Genomic DNA, 23,630 nt, shown 5'->3' on the forward strand with positions numbered 1-23,630 from the left:
AGTGTTAAAAATTGACTGATCCCTAGTTATACAAATATCAAGAAACGGTAATGAATTACCGTTTTCGAGTTCCACAGTAAAATTAATGTTAGGGTGTTTCAAATTAATAAACTGTAAAAATTGTAAAGCTTGCCATTCGTATCTAAAAAGGGAGAAGGTATCGTCCACGTACCTTCTGTAAAACAATGGTTTAAAAGAATTAGGACAAGAATTCAAAAATTCTTGTTCAAGACTAAAATACTCATCAAACTGGGATATCTTTCATAAAGAAATTGAATTTTTATCTAATATCTTCCAACGAAACTCGTACCCTAAGAATGTATTTTTTAATGTTGTTAACAAACTTTTAACTTTGCATTTTAAACCACCCATTCCAATGATAGGCGTACCAAAGAAACTAATGTATGCCTCCATACCATATATATACAATAGCAAATTTTCACAACACCTAACTAGAATCATAGAAAGTGAAATTCCCTGTCTAAATATAAAACTTATATCTAACAACCCATGCAAAATAGGCTCTTTTTTCTGCTTCAAAGATCGTCTGCAGCAGTTCATGCGATCCAACGTGGTATACAAATTTACGTGCCCGGGATGTCCCGGAATTTACGTTGGATCGACTAGGAGGCTGCTGCAGATGAGATACTGCAGTCACATGGGCTTTAGTTTCAGGACCGGTCAAAAATTAAGTAGGCCTGAACACTCAAACATAAAAAAAACACGCAATCAATTGCAAGATAGAGGTGAAGAAACAACACTTCTCTATTTTAGTCTCGGTTAAAGACTGATTACATAACCACTCTAGAGTCATTATATATTAAACGTCTTGTTCCCTCGTTGAATAGTGGAGTTTCATCTTCTCCGCTTTATCTGGCATAGTCAACGTTTTAACTTCTTGCCCAAGTCTAGTCATTCTACCTCCTTCCTTCTCAACTAACGGTTGGTTGCGCCTTGGTATTTGTTTTTTATTTGTACTTTTTACTTTTACTTGTCAATTTTTAGTCCTTTATGTCAATTTTAAGTTAATTTTAGTCTTTTTACTATATTGAGAATCCTGCTATTATTGAATGCTAATATGTATGTGTTTTTTATCTCAACAGACTGAAGATGCACATTGTATGTGCGAAACGTCTCTAATAAATTATTCTTCTGATGTGGTTGTCTGCGATTTCCTGAATGGATGTATGTGATATACCTGCATAGCCTGTTTGTTCCGTGATGATTCGACGCCTGTTCCTAGTTTTCCTTTTCGTTCTTCGCCTCCGCCTTAGTGGGATTCGTCACTTTTCACAAATACTGAGATGTCGTTACCCAGCAACTACCTTGTCTATTTCAAGAAGACTGGAGAAGGCAACTCTTAAGCTCCAGAAAGCAAGATGCGACCTAGATTTCCTTCAATATTGCGAGCTAAACGAAGTTTTCCCGAAGTTCATCCGCTTCAAACTCTATAAGTCCTGCCTTTATAGTACGGAGTTCTACAGAGATACGTTAAGGACACTTCTTCGCAAAGAGATTGATACAAAGCAGACCGCAATACAGAAGCTTGATATTACTGTTAAACAACTGAAAAATGTACTATTTAATGACTTGTCTTTTGTGGACCGTATTATTTTCCAGAAATTTTAATAAACATATAAATGATTTTATAGATAATGTTCACCAGCGCCACCAAAGGAAATTGCAGAGCTTAGGAGTTGCTACTCCTGTTTTTAACCAAAGATGTAATTGTATTTTTAATTTTTCTAACTATGTGCTGTCTAAGAGAGAAGAATTTTTACTTTCGTTTGGGCTTGAATTTTGTTTACCTTCTTATAGACCTGACTATGCCAGATTCTTTTATCCACTGGAAGTGTTGTTTCAACGTCTAATCAAACTTGATGTAAATATAAATGTTAGCAATTTACAACAGAAAATTTCCTCTTTGGCCCATAAGACCTATTCTCAACTGAAGGTCTCGTGGACCCCGTTCTTTAGAAAAGATGACTTGCAATTATTACTCACACTTAGAAAAAGAGATGAAGTTATTTGTAAGCCAGACAAGGGAAAAGGTGTTGTAATCTTAAACAAAACTGAATATACAACTAAAATTGAAGAAATTCTCTCCGATAATACTAAATTTAAACTTCTAGGAGAGCCTAATTTTTTAGATTTATAAACGTGAAGATAAAATTAACAGATTTTTAAGGAAACTAAAAATGAAAACATATTGGATGAAAATACATACCAAAAACTTTTTGTCTCGGGTTCTTCATTTAGCATTCTTTACGGACTACCGAAAATTCATAAGCCTGGTTTGCCTATTAGACCAATTATGGCGGCATACAACAGTCCATCTTTTAATATATCTAAATTTTTAGTATCTATTTTAAATGAGTTTTCTTTTAACCAATACAATGTGAAAAACGGTTACGAGTTTCAAGATCAAATAACTAAACAGGATGGTGAACTCTTTATGGCCAGTTTTGACGTGGAGTCGTTGTTTACGAATGTCCCTATTAATGAAACTATAAACATCATAATTGACAGAATATTTCCAAATGAAGAGTTTTTATTTCATGGTTTTAATAAGCTGCTTTTTAAGCAATTTTTAGAACTTGCCGTTCACGACTCAGCTTTTTTTTTTAACAATTTTTAATAAATTATATTCTCAGGTAGATGGTGTGGCCATGGGTTCTCCCTTGGGTCCATTATTCGCAAATTTTTTTATGTCTAGTCTTGAACAAGAATTTTTGAATTCTTGTCCTAATTCTTTTAAACCATTGTTTTACAGAAGGTACGTGGACGATACCTTCTCCCTTTTTAGATACGAATGGCAAGCTTTACAATTTTTACAGTTTATTAATTTGAAACACCCTAACATTAATTTTACTGTGGAACTCGAAAACGGTAATTCATTACCGTTTCTTGATATTTGCATAACTAGGGATCAGTCAATTTTTAACACTTCAGTTTTTAGAAAGAAAACATATACGGGACTTTCTAATAATTTTTATAGTTCTTGTCAAAAGAGTTTTAAGCTTAATGCAATCTCCACTCTGGTTCATAGAGCAATAAAATACTCATCAAACTGGGATATCTTTCATAAAGAAATTGAATTTTTATCTAATATCTTCCAACGAAACTCTACCCTAAGAATGTATTTTTTAATATTGTTAACAAACTTTTAACTTTGCATTTTTTTTAAACCACCCATTCCAATGATAGGCGTACCAAAGAAAACTAATGTATGCCTCCATACCATATATATACAATAGCAAATTTTCACAACACCTAACTAGAATCATAGAAAGTGAAATTCCCTGTCTAAATATAAAACTTATATCTAACAACCCATGCAAAATAGGCTCTTTTTTCTGCTTCAAAGATCGTCTGCAGCAGTTCATGCGATCCAACGTGGTATACAAATTTACGTGCCCGGGATGTCCCGGAATTTACGTTGGATCGACTAGGAGGCTGCTGCAGATGAGATACTGCAGTCACATGGGCTTTAGTTTCAGGACCGGTCAAAAATTAAGTAGGCCTGAACACTCAAACATAAAAAACCACGCAATCAATTGCAAGATAGAGGTGAAGAAACAACACTTCTCTATTTTAGGCTCGGTTAAAGACTGATTACATAACCACTCTAGAGTCATTATATATTAAACGTCTTGTTCCCTCGTTGAATAGTGGAGTTTCATCTTCTCCGCTTTATCTGGCATAGTCAACGTTTTAACTTTTTGCCCAAGTCTAGTCATTCTACCTCCTTCCTTCTCAACTAACGGTTGGTTGCGCCTTGGTATTTGTTATTTATTTGTACTTTTTACTTTTTAGTTTTACTTGTCAATTTTTAGTCCTTTATGTCAATGTTAAGTTAATTTTAGTCCTTTTTACTATATTGAGATCCTGCTTATTATTGAATGCTAATATGTATGTGTTTTTATCTCAAACAGACTGAAGATGCACATTGTATGTGCGAAACGTCTCTAATAAATTATTCTTCTGATGTGGTTGTCTGCGATTTCCTGAATGGATATATATATATATATATATAATATATATATATATATATAGATATATATATATATATAATATATATACACACATAATTTCACACATCATCGTCAGCAGGAATGACACTTGCATTTTATTTGTCTTAGAAGTAATTTTTTGTCATGTTCAGTAAGCGCTTTTATTGAAGGAAAAAAAAAACGTCTTGTATCTTGTAAATATTCGCCATTAAATGACAAATTTCCCTTAGTCAAACCGCCACTATATTTGCGTCATCGATTTTGGGTGTTAATTTTAATAAATTGTTAAATAAAAGTTTATATAAATAAGCTCAGTGCGTTCTTATGCATGCAAAATTTAATCCTAATAGGTGTTATTTATTTCTTTTCATTCATCCGATTATTACATTTTCATTTGCTCCGTATTGCTCGAACTTTGACGTTTATTCACATAGTGTATTTTTTATTATTTTTCGATAAAATATGCAACCTTCAGTTAATACTGTTAAAGCTAAGTTTACCTCATTATATTTATAAGGACACTCATATGAAAGGGGGAACCGTCCATGCTGTCGTCAAAGGCTTTAATGGGGTTTAATGTTCATTGGATTTCTCACGGTAAATTGCCTCCGCCGTATTCTGTTATGGCCTTTTTGGAGTCTTATTCTGTTACGATAATTAATCTCTTCTCTCTCTCTCTCTCTCTCTCTCTCTCTCTCTCTCTCTCTCTCAAGTTTTTAAATGGAAGAGATGAATTTTGTCGCCTGATTTTAATCTGTCTGGGCTTCTTCCTCTGATATACACGCATATACACATACACGAGATTACATACATGCATACATATATGTATATATATAGACATACATGCATATAGTATATACGTATGTATAAATATATAAATTCATAGATGTGTATTATTGTATATATATATATATATATATATATATATATATATATATATATAACCATTATGAAATTCAGTTCCGTTTATTCAGGCATAAGCTGCTGTAGCCATAGAATGTTAACAATAAAATAAAAAACCGGTCAAAATCAACATTTTCAAGACATGTCCTTCGAATAGATAACAGTCTGCAGTTACGCATCATTAATACAAAAATTAACAACATCATCACCAACAACCACAACCATTTAGAATACTAAAACAGAGATAAACGTAGACCGGATGACAATCAAGCGACTCCCTTCTCCGTAGAAGGCGGTGGATGATGACCCTCTATGGGTGATTATGGGTGTGGTTAGCCCCCCTCCCCCCATTGCCCCGTAGGCGGGTGGATGGGACTGGGCTTGGGTGGGATGGTGTTAAGTTCCCATACGACGAACGTAAACTCCTCCTTTTTTTATCTTTTTTATTTTATCTTTTTTTTGTGCGCGTCTCATCCTTCCCCGATCATTCACCTGCTTGGTAGAATTGCGCCTGGATGCCGAGTTGCTGGATTGCTGTTGGGTTTGAGAGGTGGGGGGGTGTTGCTGCTCTCAGTGGTATGGACTTGGAGGGGTGAATGGTTTTTGGGGCATGGGTATGTATGTAAAGAGATAAACATATAGGCGTTTGAATTTGGTTTTATTATTTATAATTTTTTTAGTTTAGTGTTTTTCAGTAAACTTTTCTTGAGGTATGTACGTATATATATAAGAGGAGAGAGAGAGAGAAATTAAATCTCTTACGGTCTACTCAGATTTTTATAATCGCGCTGGTACATTTACTGTCAAATTCACTCCATATGCTTTACAAATTACATCCGGTTTTTTTTTTCTACCAATTACCATGAATCTCCCTTGAATTACTTAATGGACACATAAGTAATGTAATGAAGTAGGTAGAAGGAATAATAACGAGTCACTGGAGAACTTGAATATGTATTTACATTATTTTTGGATTGAGGCAAAATGTTGCAAGTGGCAAATGAGTATAATTCTTTCTATATTAGTGATTGTATTTTAAATTTATATTTTACCTCTTGTCTCACTCTGATGGCTCTTTTGGCTCCGTTTGCACTCCTTGCCAATGATACTTGATTCCCAGTTATGTCGTTTCAAGTTCCTGAATGTCGGACACTGGCGTGTGGTTTCTAGTAGCACTTTTATTGAATGAGTTTGGAAAGGGGTTTCTTTCATTGGCAAGATGTTACATTTCAGATCGTTTTTGAAAGGTTTCAAGAACTTGTTGTCTTGTTTGTTTGAAAGAAAAATGGAAATGAGAAAAAAGTAATTAAAATCCCAGAGTTACCTTTCAGAGAAATTTTGTCGAGGTTCATGAACTTAATAGCAGTTTTTTTTTTTTAATGGAAATGAGAATAATATAAGGAAAGCCTGGTTTTACCTTGTGTAAAACGTAAAATGATTGGTGCTATTAGACCGACTTTTCTTGGTATTGTAGGATTTCAGTCTCCAAAAATGAATATGATTGAACGTAGAAAATAATACGACAGTCAGTCAGAATTTAGTTTTGGAATTTGACAGATGAGTTATGAAGAGTACGATAATATTCTCATGGGTATTTATTGCCTCACTGTTTTTGGGTTTTAATGTCAGCTTTATGTTTAAATAAAAGAGTTTGAATATTGAAAAATATTGCCATGCACGGCCAGTATGAAGTCTTCAGTGCGGGTAACCTAATGGCTGTGCGACCCGAAACCGTTTCTTAAGAAAAAATAGAGGAGGCTCGACGTGTGTTTGTGCATGTGTGCGTGTGTTTTACTGGAGCCCGAGTTCGCTCCCCGCTGCTGCCAATGTGGAACCAGAGGAATTTATTTCTGTTGATTAGAAATTCATTTCTCGATATAATGTGTTTCGGATTCCACAATAAGCTGTAGGTCCTGTTGCTAAGTGAGTAATTTGTTCCCAGCCACGTAAATAAAAATTTATATAGTCCTTCGGGCCAGTCCTATAGGAGAACTATTAATCAGCTCAGTGGTCTGGTTAAGCTAAGATATACTTAAATTGCCGCAATATTTCGAGCAAGATGCGTTGTTGTTTTTAAAATTCGATCTGCTGTAGGATCCTTTGTAAAAAAAAAATGTAGAATACTCTAATAACTAATTTTAGACAATTAAAAATAAGATTTTTTTATTACATAAAAAATTGTTTTTTATTTAATTAAAGGTTTCTGCTGATAATAAGAACAAAATGCGAAACTGCAAACAGAAGGGCGTCTTCATGCTCACAAAACGTGCAACGCTAGACGGTAATTTTGCCTTTTTAACTGCTTAACCTACAGCAATTGGATTTTTTTTTTTTTTTTTTTTGAGAGGCACCGTATGGAACCCTATCAGCGTACACCCTTAGTCGTTTATGTATCTGGATCCGTTACATGCTTAAGTACTTGGACTTCATTCTTGTGGTTTCACGTTTTACGACACTTTTTGTAATCAACGCCATCTATTGGTCGCTCTCGGAGTCGTAATGTATGGTCGCTCGGTTTTGCGAGCTAGGTTACATCTCTATCTCTCTCCTCAAATGAGGTTCCAAGATGACATCACCCAGCGATTAACACGCAATTATGGTTGTTGCTGTTTTAGTTCAAGCAGTTATAAACCTTTTCCATGGTATAGTTCGCTAATTAACGCCTAGAGGTTTTATTGATGTCTGCTTTTGGCTGATGTCATTATTTTGTTTGCCAGGGAAGTTCGTGGCGATGAGTTTCTGTTGCCAAATATTAGCCGTTATGTCTTTATTTCTAAAGTGAAATATAACGTATTTATTTTAATTTTCATTGATGAAACAAGGCTCTATTTGATCGTAGATTCTAGCACGTTTTAATGTATTTGGTGTACTGAATTTAGAGGCTATTATTTTGTGTTTTCACTAAGAACTGAGCATATATGAACGTATTTAGTTGATCCTTCTTGTTAGTATGAGTAGCACTAATTATGATTATTAATTACGAAGAACACTTCACGTTAAATTTGGAATATAATGTTTACAACTTGTGCGTGAGGGAAAATTCTTACTCTCGTCCCAAGTAAGATGGCGGTCGGATCACGTCTTGTTTACGAGGTTCTTGATCTCTGCTAGGAGTTGATAGAATACAGTGTCTTTTTTTTCTCTTTCACTCTAAATGAATGAAACGATAGCCAGAGTACCGTGCCTTTCAGAAGAAGGTAATGTTGACTGAATACAGTGTACTTTTAAACGAGGCAACCCGTAGTTAGGATACGGTGCTCTTCAAATCTATCGATGCATACGTTAATTCCTAGTGAAGTTTGCGGTAATGTCCTTTGGAATGAATTAAGGATTCGTTAGGATAAGGTGATATTTTCCAATTGAAACTAATAGTTGTATATATACGCATATAGTTAGGTGGTATACTGCGATGCCCTGACGACCGTAGCACACGATGGTTGGAAAGCTACACGTTTATGAAATATACAGCAGATCGCCGTTGGATATCAGGACGGGAGAATGTTATGATGTCATATCCTGGTGCAGAGGAACGCGTTAATTAAAACATTGGAGTTTCGTAACTTTTCCGTCCGTATATATATATATATATATATATATATATATATATATATATATATATATATATATATATATATATATATATATATATATATATATATATATATATATATATATATATATATATATATATATATATATATATATATATATATATATATATATATATATATATATATATATATATATATATATATATATATATATATATATATATATATATATATATATATATATATATATATATATATATATATATATATATATATATATATATATATATATATATATATATATATTATTTTATTAATTACTGATATTCGTGTGTCTGGGCGCCACTTGCGGATGAAGGGTGATACTAGTGAAACGAAGTGGATCACAGTGTATTTGTTAAACTATTTTAATAGTAGTAGAAGTAATGATAATAACAATAATAATGACAGTCGATTAAAGTGGTATTGTAGCGGCTTATATTTGTAAAGTGGGTTCATTGCGGTACGTTAATCAGCATTTTCAGTGTTTTGGATAATACTGTTGATGTTCGAGTGATAAGCTGTAACCCGTAGATTTTAACTGCTTTATAATTCATTGGACTTTGTTTTAAGAGAGAAACGGGTTTAAGTTTGTATGCATATTGGAGAGAGAGAGAGAGAGAGAGAGAGAGAGAGAGAGATGAGAGAGGAGAGAGCGAGAGAGATTTGATATGCACAAATATGTAAGACTTAAATATTTTATGTAGACATGAGAGAGAGAGAGAGAGAGAGAGAGAGAGAGGAGAGATTTTTGGCTATGCACAATAATGTAGACTTAAATATTTTATGTAGAGAGTAGAGAGAGAGGAGGAGGAGAGCCGAGAGAGAGGAGATTTGACAAAATGCACAAATTGTAAGACTTACAAAATATTTTTATGTAGAATGAGAGAGAGAGAGAGAGAGAGAGAGAGAGAGAGATTTGATATGCACAAATATGTAAGACTTAAATATTTTATGTAGAGAGAGAGAGAGAGAGAGAGAGAGAGAGAGATTTGATATGCACAAATATGTAAGACTTAAATATTTTATGTAGAGAGAGAGAGAGAGAGATTTAATATGCACAAATATGTAAGACTTAAATATTTTATGTAGAAAGAGAGAGAGAGAGAGAGAGAGAGAGAGATTTGATATGCACAAATATGTAAGACTTAAATATTTTATGTAGAGAGAGAGAGAGAGAGATTTAATATGCACAAATATGTAAGACTTAAATATTTTATGTAGAGAGAGAGAGAGAGAGAGAGAGAGAGAGATGCACAAATATGTAAGGCTTAAACATTGTATATAGAATGAGAGAAAGAGAGCGAGATTAAAAACCCGTAAGGCTTTAATAATAGTATGTAGAACGAGGAGAGAGAGAGAGAGAGAGAGAGAGAGAGAGTTGAAAATTACGAATGACAGTATTTCCCTTCGTTCCAGGTCGCTATAAAGAGGTTCAGAGACACCACCTGTGTGAAGGCTGCTGATGTATGTGGTGGGACATCAAAACTGGCCAAGGTAATGTCATCCTACTGTGTTGTTGTTGTTGTGATTGTTGATATTGTTGTTTCAGGTGGTTATTTGGGCTCATTTAAGGTGAAAGGGTTTTAGCTAAATCTCTCTCTCTCTCTCTCTCTCTCTCTCTCTCTCTCTCTCTCTCTCTCTCTCTCTCTAGCAATTTAGCAATTACGGTTATAAAAAAATTTCAACAGTTATTCTTTATATGAACCGGTTATATTTATTTGCATAGATTTTTTCGTTCTCCCCTCTCTCTCTCTCTCTCTCTCTCTCTCTCTCTCTCTCTCTCTCTCTCTCTCTCTCTCTCTCTGTCAAGTAATTACCTGTCATAAAACTTATATTATCATATGGTCTGATTATTTTTATTTAACATTTGCCTAAATTTTTCCTTCCATCTTTGTTGCTACTTACTATGTACATTTTGTGCTATTGAATTTCGTAGGATGTTCATCTTTGAAAATTTCCGGGATGTATGTAAATATATAATAGGTTTATGCGTGAACGTGAGAGTCAGTTTGACAATGCTTAGCCTGCTGTGATACGTCTGATCCAGAGCTAAAAATAGACCTTAGGATTTATAAATAGACCTTGGCTTTGGTTGTCCTTTGCAGAGGCGAAATATCTTGAGATCACTGGCCCTGTTTATTGCCCCGTTTTTTGCTTGCACGTCCTTCCCTCATCTGGTGTCAAGTTCCTGCATGATATGCGCTTGCAAAATGTCTGTGAAGCAAAAGGGGCACTCGAGGTCGTGCCTTTCAACTCGGTTGTTGCTCAGTTGGTCGGAGTTTCTGTGCTAGGGTCTTCTAAGGGGGAAGCATTGAACTATTGAATTGACGTGTTCTCGAACTTTGGGTCGTACTATATATATACTCTATGTGAGTAAGTTTTTCGAAGATCTGGGTTCAATTTCCTTGCTTGAGTCAACAGCCAAAGGTAGCTCTCTACCTGTGTTCTTTATTTATAGCGTTATATTTTCATTTAGTAATTGGGATGCTATTGAGTGTATATGAAATAAATGTAATCCATCTACACTTTGCTTTTATGTTACTGTTCACATTGTTCCGTGAAAATTTGCAAATTTCTTTTCGTTCTAGTTGACTGTTCAGTTGTGATAAGTTATGATAAAAATGACAGATCGATTTGTGTGTATATATATATATATATATATATATATATATATATATATATATATATATATATATGTATATATATATGTATATATATATGTGTGTGTGTGTGTGTGTGTGTAATGCATCCATTTCAACCCCCCGCGCGTGTGTCTCACAGACGCAAAAGGAGCTTTACACCGTCTCGTCTGGTTTTGACGCTTGGTGGTCGTGTAGTTTAACATTCAAACCCGCCTGATCATACGTTCTAAGGACTCGCCTACCAAGGGGGTACGTGCACTTGGCATTAATTCCTGGATTTCGAAGCCTTTGTGGGAAAGAGATGGGGCAATAACAGATTACCGCCGGTCTGCTGCCTATGTTGGGATGTTCGCGTTGCAGGAATGACGTAATCGAGAGCCAAGTTGTATTTTTGTACGTCAGAAGTCTCTCTCATCCCCCCCTCTCTCCTTCTCTCTCTCGACTCCTCTCTCCCCTTCTCTTTCTTCTCTCTCGTCTCTCTCTCTCTTAGTCGGTCGTGTTGGGTCACATCTGTAAACGGTGCTAATAATCTTATCTCAAATTAACAGCTGAAAACGAGGTCAATACCTTCTTGTGTATATATATGCACATATAGTAGGTTTTAATTATATTACTGTATAATATATATTAATATAATTATATTAAATAATAATATATATATATATATGATATTATAAATAATAGTAGTATATATATATATCATATTTATATAATATTATACATATATAATATTACATATATATATATAATATATATATATATATTATATATATATATCGACATATTTATATATATATAATATTATATATATATCTATATATATATATCTATATAATATCTTATAATATAATATATATAATATATATAATACATGAACGTTTGCATAGTCTGTCATCCATTCTTCCTAATCGATGAGTCTCTTTTTATGGCTCTTATCAAAAGATTATATTATAATTGAGGCGATGCATAGCATAAAGTGGTAGCAGGCACTTCTCTTAGCGAAGGGTCTCTCTCTCTCTCTCTCTCTCTCTCTCTCTCTCTCTCAGAAATTCCTTTGTAGTGCTGACGTCTTAACTTATCTTAAGTTGATATGCTGTAGCGTTGCTCATCAGTGGGATAATTTTGTGTTTGTGTGTGTGTGTGTGTGCGTGTCTATCTCGTCTGGATTAGATGCAAAAAACCTGCACATGCTTACTCACGCTGAATGGCTTCCTTGTAAGTGTAACTTGAAATAGAATTTACTCTATTCAGGAGTATTTTGCTCTTAGTTTAGTGCTGCCATTTCTGATAATACGGTTTGAAGGGCGCGCATCCTTTTTTTTTTTTTAGTGTGAAAGTATCGTTATTGGTGCTGTAATACTAAGATAAATTATTTTATAGACTTTCCTCCTTGTTTCTTTATGTGATTCAAGGATGCTCGAAGAGGAGGTATTTTGCAGCGGTTCTTTATATATATATATATAATATAAATTATATATATATAATATATATATTATATATATATATATACAATATATTATATAATAATATATATATATATATATATATCACATATATATACTAGCAAACTTACCCATCTACGATAGGTGATAAAATACGGGTGCAGAAGTGAAAAATTTATATGTACTATTTGTTCAGCAATAAGGGCAATTACATGAATAGTCTCTCTCTCTCTCTCTCTCTCTCTCTCTCTCTCTCTCGTAATGTAATTCAAGGGACGATCACTGAACGCAGAGAAATTCTTATTCATTGTTGTTTCCCCTCTTTTAATGATATCCTCTCTCTATCTCTCTCTCTCTCTCTCTCTCTCTCTCTCATCTCTCTCTCTCTCAATGTAAGTCAAGTAACGAAGACGATGATGGGATTATTGGATTACTTAGCTCTCAAATCACAAATTATCTCCTCTCTCTTTCTCTCTCTCACTTTTCGATAGCAAGATAAATTATAAAATTTTAGTGCATTAATGTCGTTAAATGGCTCTCCTCTCTCTCTCTCTCTCTCTCTCTCTCTCTCTCTCTCTCTCTCTCTCTCTCTCTCTCTCTCCTTATTACTACCAGTATTAAATGAAGGAGAAAACACGCAAACCATCATAGTGATGAATGCGCAGGGTTAGTTTACGAGTAACTCAAAAAGAAAAATAGAGTACTTAGAAGAACTAACCCAAAATGAAAAGAAAATAGATATAATGAATATAAGTGAAAACCTGGTATTTCCCAAGAGACTGGGAATGATGATCAAATAAAAGGGTTCCAAACTTATAGATCAGATAGAAAAAATAGGAATCAATGGGGGAACCGCAAAATATATGGGAAAGACAAAAACAAGGAAAAATATATGAGAAATATAGTAACTCAGAATGTGAACTAATAGCGGTAGAATTTGAATCTGAAAAATTGATGAACATAGTAATATATAGACCTCCTAATACTAAAGAGTTTGACTTAATAATTGAAAAATTGGATGATATATGTAGAAATCACAAGGACTGGACTAATTCTCCTATCTGGTGACTTCAACTTTCCTTTCGTAGAATGGAAAGAACGAATAGGAGATTGTGGTTGTACTTATACATATAAAAAAGAGAGTAATAGTAGTGCAGAAGATAAGAGGCAATTGAAAAGCTATTAGATATGCTACTAGAATACAACATTCAACAAATAAATCACCTGCCAACAAGAAAAGAAAATACTTTAGACCTAGTATTTGTGAACGAGATGAATTATGTTAAAGAAATAATAGTTTATATTGCGAGTATTTCAGACCATAAAATGTCATAGACTTAACAGTTCATTCCAAAGCAAGTGAAAATAGAGATAAGCAAGAAATGAAAAAGTGGGAAGGATATGGAAAATCCAACAACTTTACAGTAAAAATATAAAATGGTCAGAAATTAATGAAGAATTAAACAAAGATTGGGATAACATTTTCGTAAGTGATGACATAAGGGTAAATACGGAGATATTATATAAAATATTGGAGAAAATAGTGGAAAAAATATATACCGAAGAAGAAAAGTAAACATCATTCATGCATACCAAGAGACAGAAGGATCTTGTTCCAGAAAATCAGAAAGTGGAAAAAAGGTCTTGCAAAAGAAAAAAATGCATAGGAAAGTTATAGAACTAAAAAAGTAATGATAGAAAATGCAGAACAAAGATTATACAATCAAAAGAAAATGAAAAACGGGACTTGGAAGAAAAAAACCCTATTAAATATCAAGCAAAACCCCAAACTATTATACTCATATGCGAAGAAGATGAATAAAAGAAGAATAGAAATAGGCCCTCTGAGAATTGAAGGGAGATTAACGAATGAAAAAAGGTAAATTTGCAACATTCTGGCAGAACGATATAAGAGAGAATTCACCCCTAGAATAGATAATGAAGATAATGATATAGAAGTAAGGGGATGAAAATAGTGAATATTTAGCTGACATAGATATTAATGAAGCTGATATTGTGCAGGCTATTAATGAAATTAAAAATTAAAAATGGAGCTGCTGCAGGGCCTGATGGAATTCCTGCTATTTTGTAAAGAAAGTAGTTCATTCTATCGCAAAGCCACTTGCAATATTATTAAGACAAAGTGTAGATACAGGCAAGATATATGATGAGCACAAATTAGCATATATTACCCCTACTTTCAAAAGTGGATCAAGACTAGAGGCAAGTAATTATAGGCCTGTGAGTCTAACATCACATATTATGAAAGTGTATGAAAGGGTAATGAAAGAAAAATATTATGAAACATTTAATAAAAAATAATTTGTTTAATAAAGGACAACATGGTTTCGTACCCGGAAAAAGTACACAAACCCAAACTGTTAGTCCACCTGGAGAACATATTCAAAAATATGAAAAGCGGAAATGAAACAGATGTGGTTTATTTAGACTTTGCAAAAGCTTTTGATAAAGTAGACCATAATATATTAGCGAAAAAAATTAGAAAACACAATATCGTGGATAAAGTAGGAAGATGGTTTAAAAGAATTTTTACACAACAGAAACAGATAGTTATTGCAAACGACGAGAAATCGGATGAAGCCAAGGTAATATCCGGTGTGCCGCAAGGTACGGTGTTAGCTGCAATACTGTTTGTTATTATGATTGAAGACATAGACAATAATGTTAAGGATTCGGTAGTGAGTAGTTTCGCAGATGACACAAGAATAAGTAGAGAAATTACTTGTGATGAAGATAGGAACGCTCTACAAGAGACCTTAACAAAGTATATGATTGGGCAGAGGTAAATAGGATGGTATTTAACTCTGATAAATTTGAATCAATAAATTATGGAGACAGAGAAAGAAAGCTATATGCATATAAGGGACCTAATAATGAGACCATCACAAATAAGGAAGCAGTTAAAGACCTTGGTGTGATGATGAATAGGAACATGTTATGCAATGATCAAATAGCAACTCTGTTGGCAAAATGTAAAGCAAAAATGGGAATGTTGTTACGGCACCTTCAAAACAAGAAAAGCTGAACACATGATTATGCTTTATAAAACATATGTTGTAGTCCACTTGAATAATTGCAAAAATGAGATGGTACCCACAACTTCAAAAAGGATTATTGCACAAAATAGAGAGTGTACAAAGGATCCTTTACAGCTAGAAATAGAAGGAAGTTAAGGACCGAGACTACTGGGAAAGACTACAATTCTTAAAATTATATTTAGTCTAAGAAAGGAGAAAGAGAACGCTACATGATAATTCAGGCATGGAAACAGATAGAAGGAATAGCAGAAAATATCATGGAACTAAAAATATCAGAAAGAGCAAGCAGAGGTAGATTAATAGTGCCAAAAACTATACCAGGAAAATAAGGAAAGCACACAGGACATTAATCCACTACGCACCAGCATCGATAATGCAGCGTCTATTCAATGCGTTGCCAGCTCATCTGAGGAATATATCAGGAGTGAGCGTAGATGTGTTTAAGAATAAGCTCGACAAATATCTAAACTGCATCCTAGACCATCCAAGATTGGAAGATGCAAAATATACCCCGGAAGATGTACTAGCAACTCTCTGGTAGACATTAGAGGTGCCTCACACTGAGGGACCTGGGGCAACCCGAACAAGATGTAAGGTCTGTAAGGTCTGTAAGGTCTCTCTCTCTCTCTTGTCGGTGACTTTCATTTAACGGAACAGGGATCTTGATTGGTTTGTTTCTTTGTCAATTACTTTGCACGATGATACGAATAATAAAGTATCTTTCTTTTCATTATGTTACTGCAAAGACGCAACTTGTATGTCAGTGTGTTAAATGCTCTAATGATCATTATGTCCATTGGCAGGATCGAAATTCCGAAGCAACATTACCGGGCAGTACTTCTTCAACGTTATTTTGTGCACTGGCAGTCCCGATGGATTTAAGGTATTCAAAAAATCTTGCGGTTATTGATGATAATTTTCATCTTCTATTGTGTCCGAGCTGAAATATTCGCTGACTTTTCTCCTGGGGAAGTTGTACAGAAATTATGTAATGAAAATCGTAAAGTAACGAAGTCTACGGGAATAACCAGCCTCGTTTCACGGTCAGAAACAGCTCCGTTTCAGGGAATCCCTTCTCACCCCACCCCTACAAAGGAGGGGGTTAGGTTGGATGATGAAACCCCATTACAAACCATCTTAGGGGTCCCACCATAACCCTGCCAAGTTTCATGCCCATCTGACCAGCCGTTTGGCCGTGATTGAATGACAGACAGACAGACATTACGCCCATTATAGTATGATGATATATATGCTGTCTAAGGTTGTTTTTGATCTTTGGGTTGTCATATATGAAACAATGGGTAAATGTCATTTTGGATGTGTAAATTGGCAAAAACATTACATCATAGGCAGACGCATACACAAACAATATATACATATATATATATATTGTTAAAAGCTAAAAATACTAAAATTATTTACAAGGTGACATTAAAATGACGAAATTTAGGATTAAAAAGGAATATTAACCTTAACAAAGCGACGGATAAGAAAGGATTGGCTGTAGGACCGTCGTTTGCCCAGACCTCGACTACGCCAAGAAAAGCTGAGTAGAGGATTGACTAGGATTGAGGGAAGGAACGAGGTGCTTGATATGTAAAGACAAGTGTCGTTATATATGTTTTTTGTTAATTTCGATTTTAGAGAGAGCTGCATGATTTCTTATATTATTAAATTCAGGGTTGGTTATCTTCTGGCCAGTTCTGTAGCTCACTCCCAAATGACTAGAATATCGAACTTGCAACAAGCGTTTCGTCGATCCAACGTAAGTACCGGGGCACCCCGGTCAAGTAAATTTGTAAATAATATTGGATCGCATAAACGGTTGCAAATTCTCCTTATAACTAAGAAGTGAGCCTATTTTGAGAGGATTAATAGGTATTAAATTAACTTTGAGACTTCCGAACTCTCTTTCAATAATTTTCTTGATACGGTCTGGTCTCCTAATTTATTTTTGAAAAAATATGGAATAGTGGCGTATATAGGTAGTTTTGGTACATCATAGGAAGGGGTATTTTCCGTGAAGTTTAAGTTAAGTCATTTATTTACCATTTTATAAAATACCTCTGTAGGGTACGAGTTAGTTAAAAAATAATCTTGTAAAGATTCAATTTCAGAGTGGAATGACTTCCAATCAGAAGCATACCTAAGTGCTCTAAAGACCAAAGTGGAGATGGCATTTAGTTTAAAATTGATGAAGCACGAACTATAGAAATTATTCCCCATTCCTGTGAAGGTGTTTTTCCTATATACAGAAGTAATAAACTTATTATCTCTGATTATCTTGATATCTAAGAAAGGTAAGCAATTATCTTTTTCAGTTTTTATGGTGAAGTTTATGTTACTGTGCTGGGTATTCAGGAACTCCAAAAAAGCATCACCCTGCCATGCATGTCTAAGTAAAATAAAAGTATCATCTACATATCTCTTGTAAAAAGTTGGTTTAAAAGAACTTGGGCATTCACCTAAAATAAAATTTTTTCTCTAAGGAATGCATGAACACATTGGCAAAAATCGGGGCTAAAGGGCACCCCATGGCCATGCCCTCGACCTGCGAGTACAGAAGACCATTAAAAACGAAAGCGGAATCTTGCACAGCAAGTTCCAATAATTGCTTAAACAAATTGCTATTAAAACCATGGAATGTGTCATCAGCATTTTAAAAAACTCTGTCTAAAATAATGTTAATTGTCTCTTCTAAGGGTACATTGGTAAATAGTCTACATCGAGACTAACCATATAGCGATCCGAGTCCTGCATGACAACAAGTTTCTGAAAGTCGAAGCCATTTTTCATATGTTCAGGTTGAGGGAGTTCATTAAGTAAAGTAACAATGTATTTAAAGAGATTGTATGCTGGTCTATTATAGGAAGAAACAATTGGTCGGATAGGACACCCCTCTTTGTGAACTTTAGGGAAACCGTATAAAACGCTAAAGGATGATCCTGCATTATTGTCAGATCAACGGAGTGTACCCCAGATTCCTTCGCTTCAAACTATACAAGACTGCTCTTTACAACACCGAATTTTACCAAAATGCATTGGAGAAGCTTCTATCCAAAGAAATCGATCTTAGATTACGTAATGCTGAAAAATTAAATGCTGACTGTCACAATCTACAAACTGCCTTATTTAATAATATGTCATTTTTAGATAAGATTTTGTACAAAAAGTTTTGTGAATTTATTAACAACTTTATCAGCAATGTACATGCCCACCACCAAAGAAAACTTGAAGCATTGAGTGTTCATATTCCTAATTTTAGCTCTAGAAATAATTGTATTTCTAATATGTCTAGCTATATTTTTTTCAAAAAGGGAAGAATTATGGAGGAGTTATTGAGTTCCATTTGAGAACGTCTGTGAGAGAGAGAGAGAGAGAGAGAGAGAGAGAGAGAGAGAGAGAGAGAGAGAGGGTGTAATTGCTGTATGGATAGTTAATGACTGAATTGGTTGTTGGTGGGTTCTGGGTTGTCTGCTGGTGCTGTTGATTGTTAGAGTTCTGTGTTTTTAGTGTTTGAGGAAGTCTTGGGTGAGAGCCTGTGATAGGTAGTAGTGTTGGAGGAGGTTATTGAAGGCATTGGAAGTCGGTTGAGTTTTGTGTTTTGTTTTGTTGTTGTTTTAATTTTGCTAAGTTTGATATTGGTTGCTTAGGAGTTGCTGTGCTGTGAGGTTTTTGTTGGGTTGTATGCGAGTTCCTGTTGGATTATATGTGGCTTGTTGTTGTTGGTGTTGTTAGTGGGTGTGTGTGTTGCTTTTTTGTGTTGTTTTTTTTGTGTTGGTAATTGTTTGTGCATTGGTCTTTTGTTGTGTTGATGAGTTTTTGTTCTTATGTGTGAAGTTATGGTTGTGTTCCTTGGTTGTTTGCTGTGTTGTTAGGTTGTGGTTGTGTTTCTTGTTTGTTGTTGAGTTGTGGGGTTGTGGTGTTGTGTTGTTGGGTGTGTTCCGGTTTTGTTGTTGTGTTCCTTTTTTGTTGTTGTGTTGTTTTGGTTGTGGGTTGTGGTTGGTATCTCTGCGACCTCGACAGCAGACAGCACAGCAAAGCCCGGAGTATCTGGAGTGTTGGTAAGTACGTATGTTTTGTGTGTTTTTTTTTGTTTTGTTTTTGTAGGTATAGGTCAATTGTCCTGCGTGTATTTTGTTGTGTAAAGAAGAAAGTGTGACCAAGGGTGAGTTGGGCAGCGGGAGCGATTAGGTTTATGTGGGGGGGGGGGGGGGGAAATTTGCCAGCTTGTTTTTTTAAACTTGTGATCCCGCCACAGAATTTATTCTGTCTTTTGGTCTGGACTTCTGCCTTCCGTCCTATAGACTATACTCTGTTTTTTCCATCTGTCCATCCGCCTGTGGTGTTTTTGTATGGTAACACTGCGTCCCGGGCTTTAGATAGTTACAATCAGCTTACAATCAACGATTATAATAATATCCTATTTCGAATATTAACGGCGTAATTCGCTTACAGTAAATTATTAAAAAACCTTTCAGTTGCAAATGTACACCCAGATATCCTTTTATTTACCTAAAACTTACACATAGCGTAACTATCTAAAGCCCGGGACGCAGTGTTACCATACAAAAACACCACAGGCGGATGGACAGATGAAAAAAAACAGAGTATAGTGTTACAACCTCCCAGGTTGCAATACAGGTTCTATTAGGTCTTTATATTCACTAGGATTGCAGTCAGTAAATGTACCTCAGTATTAAGGAAAACAGAAACAGAAACTCAAGAAAACTTAACACTATTTATTATAAACACGGAAATTACTTAAATCAACCTTGTGAGATTAAATATACTTAAATGCACAAAAAAAATCAAGAGAACAAATACCTGGTTCTCGGGATCTCACAAGTAACCCTAAAGCTAATTCACTAAGCCCTAATCAAGAGAGGAAACATACTTAATGTATAACAAAGTTGATCCAAATAAGGCTAGCCAAAATAATCAATAACCTAATAATAATAATAAGGTAGAACGAAGTAGGAGATGAAAACAAGGAAAACCTTAATATTCCTACCTACAACACAAAGCTAAGAAATGTGGAACTCAGTCCACTAAATACCAACACACAATCAAATGTGACAACTTATACATGTAAACATACCTATATATATATATATATATATATATATATATATATATATATATATATATATATATATATATAATAAATAATCAAAATTAGCAAAATACACAATTTCACCTCAAGTGAAGTACCAGAAGATGGGTAGAATCCTGGGCCATGATCAATCCACCCAACTGCTATCAAAAGGGCTAATACTGTACGCCAGGTACTGAAGGGCAACACATTGTCCCGAGAGAAGAGGAACGATAATTTGTCTTAGCTGGCGGCAGCCTCCCTACTTGTCAACTAACGAGCCAAGTTGCTCTCACTCTCGTATACAGCAGCTGGACGAAAATGGATAACACGGCAAATAAATCCAGTGCCGGGACATAGCGGTCCCGTAAAAATCCTCCGACGGGAACAAAGGGCAGAAACAGTGGTCGCAGATGGCACAGCCTCTGCGAAGCTCCCCACAGCAGCGAGAAGGTCGCAGGTGACAGCAACAATTGCGGAGAACAGCTGTGATCCGAAGACACAAACGCACAAGAGACGTATGTCTGCGTCTGCCAGAATCCGTGGAAGAAATATCCGAGCGATTGGTCAGAAAGGTACAGAATCCAAGTTGTCCTCCAAATAAAACAAAATGTAAATGCTGCGAATGGGAAACAGTCCTGTGTCTCGCAAAAATTTCACCTTAAGGACTCCTGAATCGGTAACCAGTCTACCAGGCCAGATATATTTATCATAGAGTCATGCCTGTCTACTCCCAGATGGATTCACATTACCGCCGTCACAACTAATCTCATTACCACTTACAACCACTGATGGATTCTCAACCTTGGCATTAGTAGGAATAGACTTATTCGAAATTAGAGATATTGGGTTGTGACCACTACTGTCACCATTTCTCTGGAGATACCTCCTGGCATTACACTGAGCATGATAATGCCCGGGCTTATTGCACCAAAAGCAGGTCCCATTACCCCTATTCACATTACCTGACATTAACCTGTTTTTGGAAAAGACTCTAGTGTGCCCCCCACTTGAGACTTTTCCCTGACCATTCTCATTCCTAGAATAGGTTGGAACACCTGAATGTTTTGCCCTATTATCTACAACATTACCAGATTTATTATTAAAATTACTTGGCCTAGCAGACTGGAAATTTATTACCTGGGACCCAAAATGACCGGACCCTGCTTGATGGGTCAAAACAAACTCTTCGGCAATCTGAGCCACCTTACTTAGACTAACCCCTTTCACTTCTTATAAGTATATCCTCAGTTCCTTACTACAATATTTCTTAAATTCTTCCAACAGCATTAATTCCCTCAAGGAGGAGAAAGAGGCTACCTGACAGCTCTTTAGCCAATCATCAAATTGCTCTTCCTTGAGCCTAGCAAACTCCACGAATGAAAGGGAATCATGCTTAGAAAAGTTTCTAAATTTTAGGTGATAGGCCTCAGGGACAAGGTCATAAGCCTTGAGGACAAACGTCTTCACTTTACTATAATCACGAGCTACACCCTCCTCTAAAGAACTGACACTCTGATTGCCTTGCCCACCAGCCTACACTGAATTAAGACTGTCCACATCTCGATGGGCCATGACAACCTGGTAGCTAAACGTTCAAATGCCTTAAAAAATTCTGGCACATTTCTCTCATCAAATACAGGGACCAACTTCAGAGCTGCCCCTATATTAAATTTATAAGGAGATGGTCCACAGGGAGTACCTAACCTATTAGGGGAACCTTGCAACCTAGCCAACTCTAAATTTATATTGGCCATCTCTAGCTCATGCCGCCTCACCCTCTCGTTCTCATCAAACTCGAGCTTCATTAACTCGATCCTCATACATATTAAACTATTATTCACTGTCCTCTTGGGACACTACAGGCTGTACTGGGGCTACATTCACTGGGACAAGGAGGATCTTCAAACAAAGAAAGGCCTGGATTCACACACACATCTTCAATCACACTACCCTCTCGCTCTGAATCACTATCACCAACACTGTCAAAATCCCTAGCTAAATTCTCTCCTTCAGCCATACCCTGAGCTAACTTACTTCTCACAGCTAACAATAACTGGGCCCTAGTGTTCGCTGCCCGGAACGGAACACCTAACCAGCGAGCACAACTCACCAAATACTCTTTATTTAATACAGGAGGATGCCTAAGGCAATCTGCCGATCACAAAAACTCGGCTGGATCAAAAATAAATTCTTCCAAGATTCCAAAATTAAAGGGGGAGTAAGGCAATACACTATGCAACAACAAATACTGCTAAATCCACCGAGCACAGTTCTGCCAACCAAAACATTGAGTACACCCGAGTGCAATCCTGTCACGGTCGCCAGTTGTTACAACCTCCCAGGTTGCAATACAAGTTCTGTTAGGTCTTTATATTCACTAGGATTGCAGTCAGTAAATATACCTCAGTATTAAGGAAAACAGAAACAAACTCAAGAAAACTTGACACTATTTTATTATAAACACGAAAATGACAAATCAACCTTGCGAGATTAAATGTACTTAAATGCACAAAAAAAAATCAAGAGAACAAATACCTGGTTCCCGGGATCTCACAAGTAACCCTAAAGCTAATTCACTAAGCCCTAATCAAGAGAGAAAACATACTTAATGAATAACAAAGTTGATCCAAATAAGGCTAGCCAAAATAATCAATAACCTAATAAGGTAGAAGGAAGTAGGTGATGAAAACAAGGAAAACCCTAATATTCCTACCTACAACACAAAGCTAAGAAATGTGGAACTCCGTCCACTAAATACCAACACACAATCAAATGTGACAACTCATACATGTAAACATATACATATATATAAATTTATAAGTAATCAAAATTGGCAAAAATACACAATTTCACCTTAAGTGAAGTACCGGAAGATGGGTA

General features: G+C 35.4%; 1 protein-coding gene across 6 annotated transcripts in view; it reads left to right on the plus strand.

Moving 5' to 3' along the window:
* Positions 1 to 23,630, plus strand: part of LOC135200885 (myocyte-specific enhancer factor 2-like) — a 696,318-nt gene that overhangs the window by 22,600 nt on the left and 650,088 nt on the right. For 5 of the 6 annotated variants that reach the window (XR_010311386.1, XM_064229613.1, XM_064229622.1 and 2 more), the window contains exon 2: positions 9,926 to 10,003. The gene's annotated coding sequence lies outside the window, so the exon portion shown is untranslated. Of the gene's footprint in view, positions 1 to 9,925; positions 10,004 to 16,455; positions 16,536 to 23,630 lie in introns of all 6 variants that reach the window. The other variant, XM_064229610.1, reaches the window with a different exon arrangement.

This window comes from Macrobrachium nipponense, chromosome 27, assembly GCF_015104395.2.
Source record: "Macrobrachium nipponense isolate FS-2020 chromosome 27, ASM1510439v2, whole genome shotgun sequence".
NCBI lineage: Eukaryota > Metazoa > Arthropoda > Malacostraca > Decapoda > Palaemonidae > Macrobrachium > Macrobrachium nipponense.